We start from the raw sequence: 17,307 nt of genomic DNA on the forward strand, positions 1-17,307 counted from the left end.
ATAAAAAAAAAAGCTTTATTTCAAAATGCTTTTCAGCAAGGATCTCATTTGATAAACATAAGGATAGATCTTATGACCTCTTCCCTAAAGTTAAGTCTACTAAAAAGATTAGTATCCCACAGAGTCAATATAATTTTACCTGTTCACCCTACTGCAGTTCATCAAATCTAAGACACCAATGATTGTGAGCGACACCATTATATTGTACCACTATGAAAGGAAAAAAATACTGCCAATTAAACATGATATTCTATATAAATCCCACTCATCATCCCTCCAGAAAACTGGTTATTTCTTCTGGCTTGGGCTGCACTGCTGGATGTGTGTGATAGGCAATTGTTTCACATGTATCTCAGGGAAAATAGGTTCATCTACTATTGCTATCTTCCATTTTTAGGTTCCATGAAGCACTTGGTTGTTGCTTTGCAAAAAAACAAAATATATATATATATATATAGGATTAGGGCGAGGTGCAGTGGCTCACGCCTGTAATCCCGGCACTTTGGGGGGCCGAGGTGGGTGGATCATTTGAGGTCAGGGGTTCGAGACCATTCTGGCCAACATGGTGAAATCCTGTCTCTACTAAATATACAAAAATTGGCTAGGTGTGGTGGCGTGCGCTTGTAATCCCAGCTACTCTGGAGGACGAGGCAGGAAAATCACTTGATCCCAGAGGCAGAGGTTGCAGCAAGCCGAGATCACACCACTGCCCTCCAGCCTGGGTGATAGAGTGAGACTCTGCCTTAGGAGAAAAAAAAAAAAAAGAATGGAAATGTCATTCCTCTAATGCGGGAGAATTCAAACATCAAATCTGCACTCCAATGCTTCATTTCAGTGTATTTCTGAATATACAACATTTTTATTGACATAAAATTTACATACAGTGAAATGCGCAAATAGATGAGTTTTGATAAACATATACTAAGTATAAGCACCATTCCAATCAAGATAAAGAACATCTGTATCAACCAGAAAGTTTCCTTATATACCTTTCAGTCAAATGCCATTCCCTTCCCAACGGGCAACCACTCTTCTGCTTTCCATTAGTTTTTCCTGTTTTGGGAATTTATATACACACACTCATATACCAGATGTATTATTTTGTACCTGGCTTCTTTCATTCAATGTAATGTTTCTGATAATCATACCTGCTGTGGGATGTATCAGTAGTTCATTCTTTTTTATTGCTAAGTAGAATTCTATTGTAAGAAAATACCATTCTCTTGCTAGTGGACATTTCGATGTGTCTTAGTACGTTCAGGATACAATAATAGAAATAGCACAGACTGGGGTGGCTTGTAAACAACAGGAATTTCTTTATCACTGTTCTGCAGGCTACGAAGTCAAGACCAAGATATTGGCAAGTCTAGTGTCTAGTGAGGTCCCACCTCCTGGTTTGTAAACCATATTATTGCTGCGTCCTCATATCACAGAAGGAGCAAGGAAGTTCTCTGGGATCACTTTCATAAGGGTGCTTATCCTATTTGTGAGGACAGAGACCTCATGACCTAATTACTTCACAAATGCCCTGGGGCATTAGTGACTAAGTTTCAACATATAAATTTTGTGGGACACAAAAGTTCAGCATACAGCAGGGTAGATTCAAGGTCTGGGTTATTAGAAGTAAAGCTAACATAAATATTCCTGTATAAGTGTTTTTGTGAACACATGCTTTCATTTCTCTTATGTAAATACCTTTGAGTGAATCATGGGGTATGTGTAACTTTATAAGAAACTGCCAGGAAGTTTTCCAAAGCAGTTGAACCATTTTACACTTACACTAAAAATGTATGAGACTTCTAGTCTTTTGAATTTTAGTCTTTCTAATGGGTATATGAAATAGTATCTCAACATCATTTTAATTTTACTTCCTCAACAACTGATGATACTGAGAATTTTTTTCATGTGCTGACTGGCCATTTGTATACCTTCTTTTGTGGAGTGTCAACATATCTTGCTTATTTTTAATAGGATTTTTAAAAATACTGACACACAGGATTCTAGACACAAATCTTTTGTTAGAAATGTGCAATGAAAAGATTTTCTCCCAGCACGTGGCTGGCCTTTTTATTTTCTTAATGGTGTCTTTTGATGAACAGAAGTTTTAAAATTTCTTTTTTTTTTATGGTTCACCCTTCAAAAAAAAAAAACTGTCTATTTCAAAGTCACAAAAACATTCTATTATGCTTTATTCTAGAAGCCTTACAGTTTCAGCTTTTAAGTTTGTGTGTACAATCTACCTTAAAAAATGTTTGTGTATGGTGTTAGGTAATGGCTGAGAGTCATTCCTCTCCACCCATATATTTATCCAGTTGTTCCAGTACCATTTATTGCTAAGGCATTCGTTTCTTAATTGAACTGCATTGATGTCTTTGTCGAAAATAGTATAGCCCCATTTAAGCAATCTCCATTATTTTCATTCATCTATCTATCTTTACATCCTTAGTACAATGTGTGGATTATTGCAGCTTGATAGTAAGTCTTGAAATCAGGTAGTGTGAGTCCTCTCTCTTTGTTCCTCCATAATAACTATTTCAATCCTAAATTGCACCATATCTTTTTTGAAGATATTTTGCACTACATTTAAATTCAACATATATAGTACCATCTATGCACATATCTCACAGAACTGATGAAACTATGAACTGCCATCACTATTTTGTGCATGTGCCAGTAATAAAAACTATGTCAGGACTGCCACCTAGCCACAGCAACTCTAAGATACCATCAATTATATAACATATTACAATTTCAGAGATATTAAATCATGAAAAGTAACTGTGTATATTGGAATTAGTAAAGTATATAATACTCTAGAGCTAATTAAACTTAACAAAGAATGTGACCAAAGTGCTATATATTACAGCACTATCAATTTAGCTACCCTAGGTCAACTGTCAATGTATCCTGTTTCACTACAACTCCACTCTCAGCTTAGAAGCATCAGCTAATGGCAGCAATGACCAGATGGAATACAACTTAGGATGTTAACGAGGGCAAAATTTAAGCCTATCAAGTACTACCCAGACTTAAGCCTTAAATAACAAACAACAGTACTTTATTTCTATGCCTCCTCTTGCACAAGAAATTTGAACAAATCACCTCTGGCCTATCAATATATAATAATACAGTTGTCTATAAGGTAGCATCCAAAAGGTAAAAATGCATCTGAAATTCAAATATGACGAATGTTATAATTTTTGCTTCCTAGCCTATAGAACTTTAAATATATCTCTACGAATATATTTAGGCATTTATTTAATTCTAAAGTTAAGCCATATGTATTTCACTATGAATTTACCTTCTTTATTCAAAGTAGAATTCAATTTTCTACAATTTTACAGTGGGCTTTTAAAATTATTATTATAATCTACAAAGTCTGTTATCTCCCTAACAGACTTCAGGTTTCTATTCTTGTAACTTTTCTTTCTTTTTTTTTGAAACGAGGTCTTGCTGTGGTGCCTAGCCTGGTTTCAAACTTCAAACTCCTGGGCTCAAACAATCTTTCCACCTCAGCCTCCCAAAGTGCTGAGATTACAAGCATGAGGCATCACGCCAGACCTGGACAACAGTTTTCTTGAAGGCAAAGCCAATCACTCAGATACATGGCACACCAACTAGTGTGCTGCTTTACATGTAGCATTCTCATCAGAGCACAACTAAATGAAATTGAAACAAAAATAAAAAAATAGAAAAGATAAATGAAACAAAAAAAGCTGGTTCTTTGAAAAGATAAACAGAACAGTAGCTATTCCACCTGACACCACCGAAATACAAAATATCATTCAAGGCTACTATGAATACTTTTACATGCAAAAACTAGAAAACCTAGAAGATATGGATAAATTCCTGGGAAGATTCAAACCTCCTAGCTTAAATCAGGAAGAACTGGATACCCTAAACAGACCAATAACAAGCAGCAAGATTAAAATGGTAATTTAAAAATTACCAACAAAAAAAAGTTCAGAACCAGAAGGATTCACAGCTGAATTGTATCAGACATTGAAAGAAGAATTGGTAACAATCCTTTTGACACTATTCCACGAGATAAAGAAACAGAATCCTCCCTAAATCATTCTATGAAGCCCGTAACACCCTAAAACCAAAACCAGGAAAGGATATAACCAAAAAAGAAAACTACAGACCAATATCCCTGATGAACATAGATGCAAAGATTCTTAACAAAATACATCTAACCAAATCCAACAACATGTCAAAAAGATAATCCACCAAGATCAAGTGGGTTTCATAACAAGGATGCAGGGATAGTTTAACATACACAAGTCAATAAATGTGATACACTACATAAACAGAATTAAAAACAAAAATCACATGATCATCTCAATAGATGTAGAAAAAGCTTCTGACAACATCTAGCATCTCTTTATGATTCAAATTCTCAGCAAAATTGGCAGACAAGAGACATACCTCAATGCAATAAAAGCCATCTATGACAAACCCACAGCTAATGTAGTTCTGAATGGGGAGAAGTTTAAAGCATTCTGTCTGAAAGCTGGAACAAGAAAAAGATGTCCACTCTCTTCATTTCATTCTCTTCTCTTCACTATAAGGACATAGTCACCAAAACAGCATGGCACTGGTATAAAATAGGCGCAAGGACCAATGGAACAGAATAGAGAATCCAGAAATAAACCCAAATACTTACAGCCAACTGATCTTCGACAAAACAAACAAAAACATAAAGTGGGGAAAGGACACCCTATTCAACATATGGTGCTAGGATAATTGGCAAGTCACATGTAGGAGAATGAAACTGGATCATCTCTCACCTTACAGAAAAATCAACTCAAGATGGGTCAAGGACTTAAGTCCTGAAACACATCAAGGACTAAGACCTGAAACTAGAAAAATTCTAGAAGATAACACAGGAAAAACCCTTCTAGACATTGGCTTAGGCAAGGATTTCATGACCAAGAACCCAAAAGGAGATGCAATAAAAACAAAGATAAATGGCTGAGACCTAATTAAACTAAAGAGCTTTTGCACGGCAAAAGGAACAGTCAGCAGAGTAAACAGTCAACCCACAGAGTGGGAGAAAAATCTTCATAATCTATACCTCTGACAAAGGACTAATATCCAGAATCTACATCAAACTCAAATTAGCAAGAAAAAAACAAACGATCCCATGAAAAAGTGGGCTAAGGACAGGAATAGACAATTCTCAAAGGAAGATAAACAAATGGCCAAGAAACATGAAAAGAATGCTCATCACTAATGATCAGGGAAATGCAAATCAAAACCAAAATGCAATACCGCCTTACTTCTGCAAGAATGGCCCTAGTCAAAAAATAAAAAAACAATAGATGTTGGCATAGATGAAGCGAAAAGAGAACACTTCTACATTGCTAGTGGGAATGTAAACTAGTACAACCGCTATGGAAAACAGTGTGGAGATTCCTTAAAAAACTAAAAGTAGAACTGCCATTTGATCCAGCAATCCCACTACTCGGTATCTACCCAGAAAAAAAGAAGTCATTATACAAAAAAGATACTTGCACACGCATGTTTACAGCAGCACAATTTGCAATTGCAAAAATGTGGAACCAACCTAAATGCCCATTAATCAACAAGTGGATAAAGAAACCGGAGTGTATATATATATACCATGGAATACTACTCGGCCATAAAAGGGAACCCATTAATGGCATTTGCTGCAATCTGGATGGAATTGGAGACTATTATCAGGAATGGAAAACCAAACATCGAATGATCTCACTCGTAAGTGGGAGCTAAGCTATGAGGATGCAAAGGCATGAGAATGACAAAATTGACTTTGGGGATGCAGGGAGAAAGTGTGGGAGGGGGGTGAGGGATAAAAGACTACAAATCAGGTTCAGCATATACTGTTCGGGTGATGGGCACACCAAAATCTCACAAACTACTTAGTCATGTAACCAAATACCACCTGTTCCCCCAAAAACCTGTGGAAATAAATTTTTTTTTTTAAAGACAAAAGGTAAGAAGATAAATTTAGGCAACATAATAAATCTTTAAACCAATAGAAAAAAAAGAAAACACATTCAGCATCCTCAAACATTGGTTGAACTAAAAAATTGGTCTGAAATAATTATTTTGATAAACCCATGTAAGATTTCTAGTGCTCTGAGACCACCATTTGGAAATTATGGCACTTGTACTCATATATGTACATATATGAATGCATATTTCACATACGTGTATATATGAATGCATATTTCACATACGTGTATATATGAATGCATATTTCACATACGTGTATATATGAATGCATATTTCACATACGTGTATATATGAATGCATATTTCATATATATATATATACGGAACAATGGCATTGAGTAAACACTAACAAATTATGACCCTTAGAAACTATGACTTTATTCTGTTTCTAGTATAATATGACAGATCCCCTAAGTAACTGCAACAATAATTCCAAAACAAAACCGAGTAAACAGTAAATCTCATGAAGTGAGTAGTCTGGTAGTTATCAGAGACCAGGAAGGGTGGGGGAGTGGAGGAGAAGAGGTTGATTAATGGGTACAGAAATACAGGTAGAAGAAATAAGACCCAGTTTTCAATAAATCAGCAGAGTGACTACAGTAAACAATAATCTACAGTATATTTCGAAATAGCTATTAAAGAATAATTTGAATATTTCCAACATAAAGATAAACGTTTAAGGTAATATATATCTTAATTGCCTTGATTTATTACATTATAAAAATGTGTCAAAATATTACATGTACCTCAAAATATGTGGGTCTATTACGTATCAATACAAAAAAAAAAAGGAAAAAAGAAAAAAAATCTTAAAAGCCTATCTGAGCTAGCCAGCAAGGTATAAAAATTACTTAGACCAAGGACCAAGTGAAAAGAGAGGAACCCAAAGAAGTAAGAGTAACACTGCAGACTGCTATCCGTTGGATTTGCAAAGCAATGAAAGTTAAGCCTGGTTTTTCACTATATTTCACTGGGCTCCTGAAATACAAAATAAGTCCAAATTCTGCTCAAGGTAGAAAATCTAATAGGAGTTCCTTCCCTTATAAAGCTGAGACTCAGGGGTTAAGTTCAACATAATGGTAAACTAGAAATAAACTCACTGTTCACCCTCTTCCCCAACAACCCCTCACCCTAACCCTAACCCTCATTTTGACAATTGCAAGGAATATCAGATATCTCAAATGGTAAAACTGACCTCATTTGAATTTGCAGCAAGAACAACAGTATCTAGATATTTAAAACCTCCAATAGAGAATTTAATTTAAAGTTATGCTAGTAAATGAACAGTAAAAATAAACAGTAAAAAACTAAACCCACAAGGAAACAAGTTACCATGTATGAAACAACATTCAAAGGAAGATGACTAAGGACTCCAAATGCTACAATTACCAAAAACCAAGGCTTATAAAATAAAACAAGCTTGCAAATATGTACAGTAAAAAAGAATTACAAAGACAGATAATGCTTTGAAAAATAACCAAACAGAACCACAAAAACTGAAACATAAAATATCTGAAGTTTAAGGTGCGATGGATAGGCTTAAGATCAGATTAAGGTGTGGCCAAAGAAATGGACAACTATAAATTAAAAGTAACAAAATAATGAAAAATGCAGGCAACAGAGAAAATGAGACAGAAAATGGAATCATTTAAGAAACATGGAAGATAGAATGAGAAAGTCTAAAGTATGTCTCATTTAAGTTCCAGAAAGAGGCGAGAAAAAAGGGGGGATGGGGAACAGAACATACGCAAAAAAAAAAAAAAAAAAAAAAAAAAAAGTTTATTTCACAGATTATCAAAACTACCAAGACTTTGAGAACTGATGAAAAACACCAATACGCAGATTTAATTCTGACAGATTCCAAGTGGGATATATAAAAAAGAAATCTGCATCTAGCTACAGCAGATAAGTTTAAAATGATCTTTAAAATAACCACAGGGAACAGATTTCCCTCATAGGACTGATTATCACACTAACAACTAATTTCTCATCATCAAAACAAAGGAAGCTAGAAGATAGTGGAGTAATATTTTCAATGTGATGGGAAAAAAATAAACTCCCATATTATTTTCCAAAGTGGCTGTATCATTTTGCATTGCCTGAGGCTGTTGGGAACAAGTACTATTCTCAGTCCAGTCTACGCTCTGGTAATTTTTCTGCCTGTTTCTTTCCCGGTGACTTTTTCCCAGGCCTCATGTAGTTTACTCACATGAATGTGCTGAATAGTATTTGGCGGATGTAAGGAGAACCCTCTACATAGCGTTTGAGCTCCCTCTGCACACAATCTCTCCTCTTTGGAACTCGGCCCCATGTGGCTGCCAACATGGCCAAAATCAGGAAGTTACACCTAATCGTTTATTTTAAATAACGTTACAGTTCCAATAAACAACTTTCCAGATCATGTTTATAGATGTAAAGTGTATTTTTTAAAATACTTTCATAATACAATCTTAATTTTGTTTGTTAGGATGTTAAAGGGTTTTTTTTTGTTTCATTTACTTATTGAAGGGATATACAAAACTAAAGAATCCTCAATTTTACATAAGACCAAATAGAATCTAAGCCAACTTGAGCTATGAGTTACAGCCAGTACCATAATCGTGTGGAGGAGGTTTCAATTATGCATTAATTACATAGCAAAGCCTCCAGCTGACTCAAACTGTAGGGGAGATGTCAGTTGCAATGAGGTGTTAAACAATGAAGGGAGTGTTTTAAACTTGGAAGAAACATTAGGCATGGTCTGTCCTAAGAATGTGGTCTGTTTAATTGTCTGGTTTCTCTGTAGTAAACAAGACTAAAGAGAATGACACTAAAATTTACTTTGTGATTTCTTTCACTATTCACTATTTTCTGCTATAAAGCAGTGTTCAAGTATTAGATTTGTAATACATTCAGATGAACACTGCAAAGGTTCTTGAGAGTGGAGAATGAAAAGACAATTTCTTTTTTTTAACATTCCACAAACTTACTGTAAATTCTGTATAACCAGTCAGATATATTTATTTTTTAAAAAGTTGTCAATTACTAAAATTTGTGAGATTGGATAATACCAAATTCACGAATCATAAAATGGGTTAAAAAAATACAGTAAATGCAAAAAACAAAACAAAAAAACAACACAATACCAAGTGTAATGAAGCATCATGGGAACTAAAATCGAGTCCCAGGTGTGGATACGACTACTATGTATCAAAAAGGTATTTCAATTTCGAGATAAATGCAATAAATTAACTCACAGGTTGCACAAACACACATACACAAAACCAAACTTTAAATTTCAGGTATACAAGTCCCCCATCCTCCAATCTTCTCTTCTCAATGTGCTCCCTCATCCTTTTCTTTTTCTTTATTTACTTAATACTCATTATTTGGCTAACACTGTTTTAAACAATGTAGCTACAAATAACAATAAAATAACAAGCCCTTGTCTCTGAGGAAATCATAATGTAGTTGGAAGACTAGAGATAGACTGCAAGACACAGAAACTATCACCAAAAAATACATATATTTCAGATTATAAATCATGAACAGCCATGTATATTGACTAAAAGGTGGAAAGCTCATACAAAAACTAAACAATTTTTAGAAGCAGTTAATGTGATCCATTTCTGTGAGTCTGACAGTTTCTGTTATATTATCAAATCTATTTCAAGGACCAAAAGTATATCCTGTTCACACAATTGTAAATTACTTGAGGAATCTCATCAGATGACATATGCAATCAAAAAACTCCCATCTGCCAGAATACTAAAACTTTACTATAAAAGCCATACTATTAATGAAAAAACAGCTCAATGACTATTTCGTCATTCAAAAGTACTAAAAATTTTTTAAAAAAAGAATTCAGGTATGAATATACTTGTATGTGCCAGGATATCTAGATTTTGTAAAGAAAGCTACTTAAGTTGGAGGCACTTAAAATTCAATTCTACATTTAGCGAAACCTGAAATCCACATATATTGCAAATTGGCTTCTCACTTTGAATCAGTTAAAAGCAGTATGGTATTTTTAGATGTGAAGGGGCTTTTCTTCAAAAGTTATCATTAGGCCAGGCACAGTGGCTCATGCCTGTAATCTCAGCACTTTGGGAGGCAGAGGCAGGTGGAGTTTGAGACCACCCTAACCAACATGGTGAAACCCCGTTTCTACTAAAAATACAAAAATTAGCCAGGCGTTGTGCCGCATGCCTGTAATCCCAGCTACTTAAGAGGCTGAAGAAGGAAAATCGCTTGAACCCGGGAGGTGGAGGTTACAGTGAGCCGAGATCGCACCACTGCACTCCAGCCTGGGTGAAACAGCGAGATTACGTCTCAAAAAAAAAAAAAAGTTATCATTCTTACTTTACTGAGAAATAAGCCAGAGCATTCACATTCCCCTTTTGGGTATTAATTATGCTGCTGAATAAAACTGTTTTCCTAGAGATCAGTAAAATTTTTAACAGGAAATTTTCAACATTAGAGCATTCAGATTACAAAATATAATTATTCTAACACTTGACTTAGGCCTTGATTCTTGTAGAAGACTTTGTTTTGTTCTGGATTATTATCACACTACTATCAAGGCCAGAATAAAACTCAATTTCTTTATTTTGCTGTTCTTTCCTTTTATGGTCAAGAGGTACATGTGCAGGTTTGTTACACGGGTATATTGCATGTTACTGGGGTATGGTGTACAAATTATTTCATGATCCAGGGTAATATGCACAGTATACAACAAGTAGTTTTTCGATCCTCTCCCTCTTCCCAGCTTCCATCCTCAAGTAGGCCCTGGTGTCTGTTGTTTCCCTCTTTGTATACAACACGTACTCAATGTCTAGCTCCCATGTAGAACATGTGGTATTTGGATTTCTGTTTCTGTGTTAATTTGTTAGGATAATGATTTCCAGCTGCATCCATGTTGCTGCAAAGGACATGGCTTTGTTCTTTTCTATGGCTGCATAGTATTCCGTGGCATATATGTACCAGATTTCTTTATCCAATCCACCACTGATGGGAATTTTGGTTGATTCCATGTCTTTAATATTGTAAAAAGTGCCACAATGAACTTAAGAGTGCATGTGTCTTTTTGGTATAAAGATTCATAATCCTCTAGGTATATATCCAATAATCAGATTGCTGGGTCAAAGGGTAGTTCTGTTTTAAGTTTTTTGAGAAATCTGCAAACTGCTTTCCACGGTGGCTGAACTAAATTACATTCCCACCAGCGGCACATAAGCATTCCCTTTTCTCCACAACCTCACCAAGATCTATTATTTTCTGATGTTTTCATAATAGCCATTTTGACTGGTGTGATGTGAGATGGTATCTCATTGCGGTTTTGATTTGTATTTCTCTAATGATTAGTGATGTTAAACATTTTTTTCCTATGTTTGTTGGCCACGTGTATATCTTCTTTTGAGAAGTGTCTGTTGGTGTCTTTTGCTCAGTTAATGGGGCTGTTTGTTTTATCCTTAAGGTCCTTATAAATTCTGGGTATTAGATCTTTGTCAGATGCATACCTTGCAAATATTCTCTCCCATTCTGTATGTTGTCTGTTTACTCTGTTGACAATGTCTTTTGCTGGGCAGAAGCTTTTTGGTTTAGCTCCCATTTGTCTATTTTTGTTTTTGCTGCATTTGCTTTTGAAGACTTTGTCATAAAATGTTTACCAAGGCCTATGTCCAGAATGGCATGCCCTGTTTTCTTCCTAGGGTTTTTACAGTTTCAGGTTCTACATTTAAGTCTTTTAATCCATCTTGAGTTGATTTTTGCATATGGTGAAAAGGAAGGGGTTTGGTTTCAATCTTCTGCATTTGGCTAGCCAGTCATCCCAGCATCACTAAAAAAGGAGCACCTTCCCCACTGCTTGTTCCTGTCGACTTTGTCAAAAAGCAGATGGTTGCTGGTGGGCAGCTTTATTTCTGGATTCTCTAACCTGTCCCATTGGTCTGTGTGCCTGTTTTTGTATCAGTACTACACTGTTTTGGTTACTCTAGTCTTGTTGTTTAGTTTGAAATTGTGTAGTGTGATGCCTCCAACTTTGGTCTTTTTGCTTAGGATGCTTTGGCTATTCTGCCTCCTTTTTGGTTTCATATGGATTTTAGAATAGTTTGTTCAAATTTCTGAGAAAAATGAAATCTGGTAGTTTGCTAGGAATAGCAGTGAATCTGTAAGTTGTTTTGGGCAGTATGGCCACTTTAACAATATTGATTCTTCCTATCCATGCACATGAAATGTTTTTCCATTTCTTTGTGTCGTCTCTAATTTCTTTCAGTGTTTTGTAATTCTCATTGTAGAGATCTTTCACCTCCCTGGTTTAACTGTATTCCCAGGTGTTTTGTGTGTGCATGTGTGAGTGTGTGGCTATTGTGAATAGGACTGCATTCTTGAGCTGGTTCTCAGCTTGGACATTATTAGTGTATAGAAATTCTACTTATTTTTGTACAGTGATTTTGTATCTGAAATTTCACTAAAATTGTTTATCAGCGCTAGGAATCTTTAGGTAGAGACTATGGGGTTTTCTAGGTATGGAATCATATCGTCTACAAAGATAGAAGGCATCTCTATTTGGATGCCTTTTCTTTCTTTCTTTCTCTTGCCTGAGTCCCCTGGCTAGTACTTCCAGCACTGATACAGGAGTACTGGGAAGGCAAGAGCATGGTCCCTTTAAATGACATGGAATGGGGGAAGGCAAGTGCTGGGTAGAGGAGGGCCTGGTCCCTGGCTTGGGCTCCACCCCCACGAACTTACGTGAGGACAGGCACTTCTGCTTTCACGCCCAAATGTTCCATTTTCCAAGACCACCCTGGCCCGCCATGCCCCCATCCAGGGCCTATAAAAACCCAAGACCCTAGTGGGCACACACACAGGTGGCCAGAAGTCAAGAGAAGCACATCAGCAGAAGAAGACACAAGCGGCTGGACGTGAGGAACACACTGGCGGAAGAAGACACAGCAAGCAAGCTCTTGGTGATCAAGAGCACACCAACAGGCACCAGCAGGCTAACAGGCCATCAGGATGACGCAGAGTCTGGCCACAGCGGCCGGACTCCAGGGAAAAACCATCCCCTTTCTGGCTCCCCCATCTGCTGAGAGCTACTTCTACTCAATAAAATCTTGCACTCATTCTCCAAGCCTACATGTGATCCGATTCTTCCAGTACACCAAGACAAGAAACTCTGCGATACAGCAGAGTATGTTGTCCTTGTGATAAGGTAGAGGGTCTCAGCTGGTTAACACAGGCCGCCTACAGGGCAAACCAAAAGAGCACCCTGTAACACACGTCCACTGGGGATTCAGCTGTAAACATTCACCCCTAGACAATGCCGTGGCGTCTGAGCCCCATAGCCTGCCCATCGGTGTGCTCCCCTAGGTTTCAGCAGCAGGGTACTGAAGAAGCAAGCCACACCCCCATTGCATGCCCTGGGAGGGAGACAAAGGAACATTTCCTGTTTCAGTACTACGTTGAATAGGGGTGGTGAGACTGGACATCGTTGGTTTGTTCTGGTTCTCAGAGGGAATGCTTCCAGCTTTTGCCTATTCAGTATGATGTTGGCTGTAGGATTGTCATAGATGGCTTTCATTAGTTTGAGGTATGTTCCTTTGATGGGTAGTTTGTTGAGGGTTAACATGAAGGGATGTTAGGATTTACTGAAAGCCTTTTCTGCACCTACTGAGATGATGTAATTTTTTTAGTTCTGTTTATGTGACGAATCACGTTTACTGATTTGCATTTGTTGAACAAACCTTGCATCCCAGGGATAAAGCCTATTTGATCAGGGTGTTTTAGTTTTTTGATGTGCTGCTGGATTCGATTTTCCAGTACTTTGTTGATTTTTGCATCTATGCTCATCAGGGATACTGGCCAGCAGGTTTTGTTTTTTTTTTTAATGGTCTCTCTGCCAGGTTTTGGTATCAGAATGATGCTGGCTTCACAGAATGAGTTAGGGAAGCCCCTCCTCCTTGATTTTTTGGAGCGATTTCGGTAGGACTGGTACCAGCTCTCCTTCATACATCTGGTAGAATTCAGCTGTTAATCTGTCTGGTTTGGGGTTGGGGGGCTTCCGGTTGGTAGGATTCTTTACTACTGATTCAAATTCGGAACTCATTATTGGTCTGTTAAGGATTTCAATTCCTTCCTAATTCAATCTTGAGAGATTATATGTTTCTAGGAGTTTATCCATTTCTTTTAGGTATTCTAGTTTGTGTACACAGAGGTGTTCATAGTCTCTGAGGGTTTTCTGTATTTCTGTGGAGTTGGTGGTAATGTCCCTTTGTCATTTCTGATTGTGTTTATTTGGATCTTTTCTCTGTTTTTCTCTATTAACCTAGCTAGCAGTCTATTAATCTTATTATTTCAAAGAACCAACTTTTGGTTTCATTGATCTTTTGTATGGATTTTCACATATCAATTTAGTTCAGCTCTGATTTTGGTTATTTTCTTCTGCTACCTTTGGGACTGGTTTGCTCTTGTTCTTCTAGTTCTTACAGGTGTGACGTTAGGTGGTTAATTTGAGATCTAACTTCATGATATAGGCATTTAGCACTATGAACTTTCCTCTTAATACTGCTTTAGCTATGTCCCAGAGATTCCGGTACATTGTATCTTTGTTTTCATTTGTTTCAAAGAATTTTTTGAGGCTGGGCATGGTGGCTCATCCCTGTAATCCCAGCACTTCGGGAGGCCAAGGCAGGCAGCTCACTTGGGCCCAGGAGTTCGAGACAAGCCTGGGCAACATGGCTAAGCCCAGTCTCTACAAAAAATACAAAAATTTGCCAGGTCTGGCAGCGCACACCTGTAGTCCCAGCTACTCAGAAGGCTGAGGCAAGAGGATTGCTTGAGCCCAGGAGGCAGAGGTTGCAGACAGCCGAGATCACACCACTGCACTCCAGCCTGGGCAACAGAGAAAGACCCTGTCTCAAAAAAAAAAAAAAAAAATACCAGTGTTAATTTCATTCTTTGCCCAAAAATGATTTAGACCAGGCTGTTTAATTTCCATGTAATTGTATAAACACTTAATTTCTTAATCTGAATGTTTGTTAGGTATCTCCACAGTACAAATAATAAGACTACTAAATTGATCATCAGGAGACCTGGTTGTATTTCCTGCTCTGCAACTAAATGGCAGAGGTAAAAGGCTAAAATAGACTTTAAGTTTCTTTTATCTATCAGTATTTTTGTTCAGGAATAAAAGTGGGTCAAACTAGATATACTGTATATCATTTTTAGGTCTCAAGTTGTAGAAAACAATACATTTCGAGTTGTTTATATATTATGAAAAATCACTATTATATACATTCTCACTAACAGCACATAATTTGTGAGAGAAGCTAGATAAAGCTTTTAAAGGCTAACTGTTGACGTCTAATTTGTTTCTGAACCTATCTTCAGAATGTGATTCAAGTTTGCAGGGAGTCAAAAGACAGTATATTTTTCACTGTACTTACAATAAGGCATTGAAACTGAGTTTTACACCAAGTGCTAACCATATTTCTCAGCAGCTGCAACTAGTGACAAACCAGTACCACTCTCATGTGAGCTCCTAGAAGGTTGTGCTTATTGTATATTCATCTAGAGTAATTTACTTTTTAGTTATTGCTCTGTAGATGTTAGCTGAAAGAACAAACCCAATATACACATCAATCTCCCCAAATGAGAGTTATCACTAAATTCATCTGAATCTGTCTCACAGTTAAGGCATCAACATCACTGATTAGAAAAACATTAAAACTTATTTCTAATGTCAAGTGTATCCCAACTGCAAATAATCTATAGCTAAGTGGCCAAATAGCTTATAAAATAATCTGCTGGGTTTTTTTATTTTCTGAGGAGTCTCGCTCTGTTGCCCAGGCTGGAGTGCAGTGGCGCCATCTCAGCTCACTGCAGGCTCCACCTCCCAGGTTCACGCCATTCTCCTGCCTCAGCCTCCCATGTAGCTGGGACTACAGGCACCCGCCACCATGCCCAGCTAATTTTTTTTATATTTTTAGTAGAGACAGGGTTTCACTGTGTTAGCCAGGATGGTCTCCATCTCCTGACCTCGTGATCCGCCCACCTTGGCCTCCCAAAGTGCTGTGATTACAGGCGTGAGCCACCGTGCCCAGCCAATAATCTGCATTTTTAATTCCCCTCAGGTACAACTCAAACAATTATGAAACATGAATTAAGAAATTTGTTACATTTGGCAGACTAATAACTTCCTAATAAAATGGGTTATACTATGTAGTATACTGCATTATTGGAACTGGAACTTTATACATAAACACCTGGAAATGCTAAATACAATGTAACATATAACTGAAATGCTGAGCTAGAAAGAAAATAGTCAAGGGCTACAAATGAAGAAAATGCTGACGACCAATAAAGTGCACTGGTGTTGCCCACGAGGAAAGTGTAGGCAGTACTGAGAATTGACTTTTACCAACTACATAGGGAAAGGACACAGAGGAACTGGAACTAGAACCACAGAAGAGTCACATGATCAATGAAAGTTTAAACTAGAGGGAAAAACTGTTTCCAATCAAATGTCAGGGAAGCATATCCATCTTGCTCTACCTCTGGAGTAGGGGAAGAAAAGGGGCCCCTGGATAATTTGTTAGCCAGGTTCCAATGTCACTCAGGTCTGATTCAAATTTGAATTTATACTACCCAGATGGACTAGAAATCCTTATGTTAAGAACTTAACACAAAAATCAACTCAAGGCTTGAGATATTCTTGAAGCACCTGGCAAAGCAATCACAAAATCACTCTGGAAGGACATAACTTTATGCCAGTACCACTTCAAATAAAATCATATTAAGATTAGTGGGCAACAGTCCAAATTCGTAACAAATACCAAAATTAAATAATCATGTATGTAACACAATAGGACAATTTGACAGCTTCTGTTTAATAATAAGTACCATGAGAATGTAACAAACACTACTAAAATATTAAAGCAGAATACAGTTAACCACCTTCTCTCCAACTAGTGATCACAACATCTCTCTTATCCTCTGAAACCGTATGTATTACAATTTTTGAATTCCTCCATTTTCTATCCCCTATTTCATAAAACGCATTCTGATAGAAGGGACTATCTTAAAATCCCACATCAGTCAATGGTATTTAGCTGAATATATAAAATATTCACCCATTTTAACAATGAGTATGACAAAAAAAAAAATCTACTGAGGAAAAACTGCAACATTGCGTCTAAAAAACTTGATAGCATTCTGAAAATCACTTAAACATGGCTCATTTTAAACCTTGTTAATGTATATATCATTGAAGATTATTTAAAACAATTTTTATATTGCCATCTTTCTTCTGTAAACTATAGCCAATCCA

General features: G+C 36.9%; 1 protein-coding gene across 2 annotated transcripts in view; it reads right to left on the bottom strand.

The window, feature by feature from the left end:
* The window catches only part of CDC73 (cell division cycle 73), a 131,348-nt gene that overhangs the window by 22,268 nt on the left and 91,773 nt on the right, over window positions 1-17,307 (bottom strand). The window lies entirely within an intron of this gene.

The sequence above is a fragment of the Symphalangus syndactylus genome, chromosome 19 (genome assembly GCF_028878055.3).
Source record: "Symphalangus syndactylus isolate Jambi chromosome 19, NHGRI_mSymSyn1-v2.1_pri, whole genome shotgun sequence".
NCBI classification, from domain to species: domain Eukaryota; kingdom Metazoa; phylum Chordata; class Mammalia; order Primates; family Hylobatidae; genus Symphalangus; species Symphalangus syndactylus.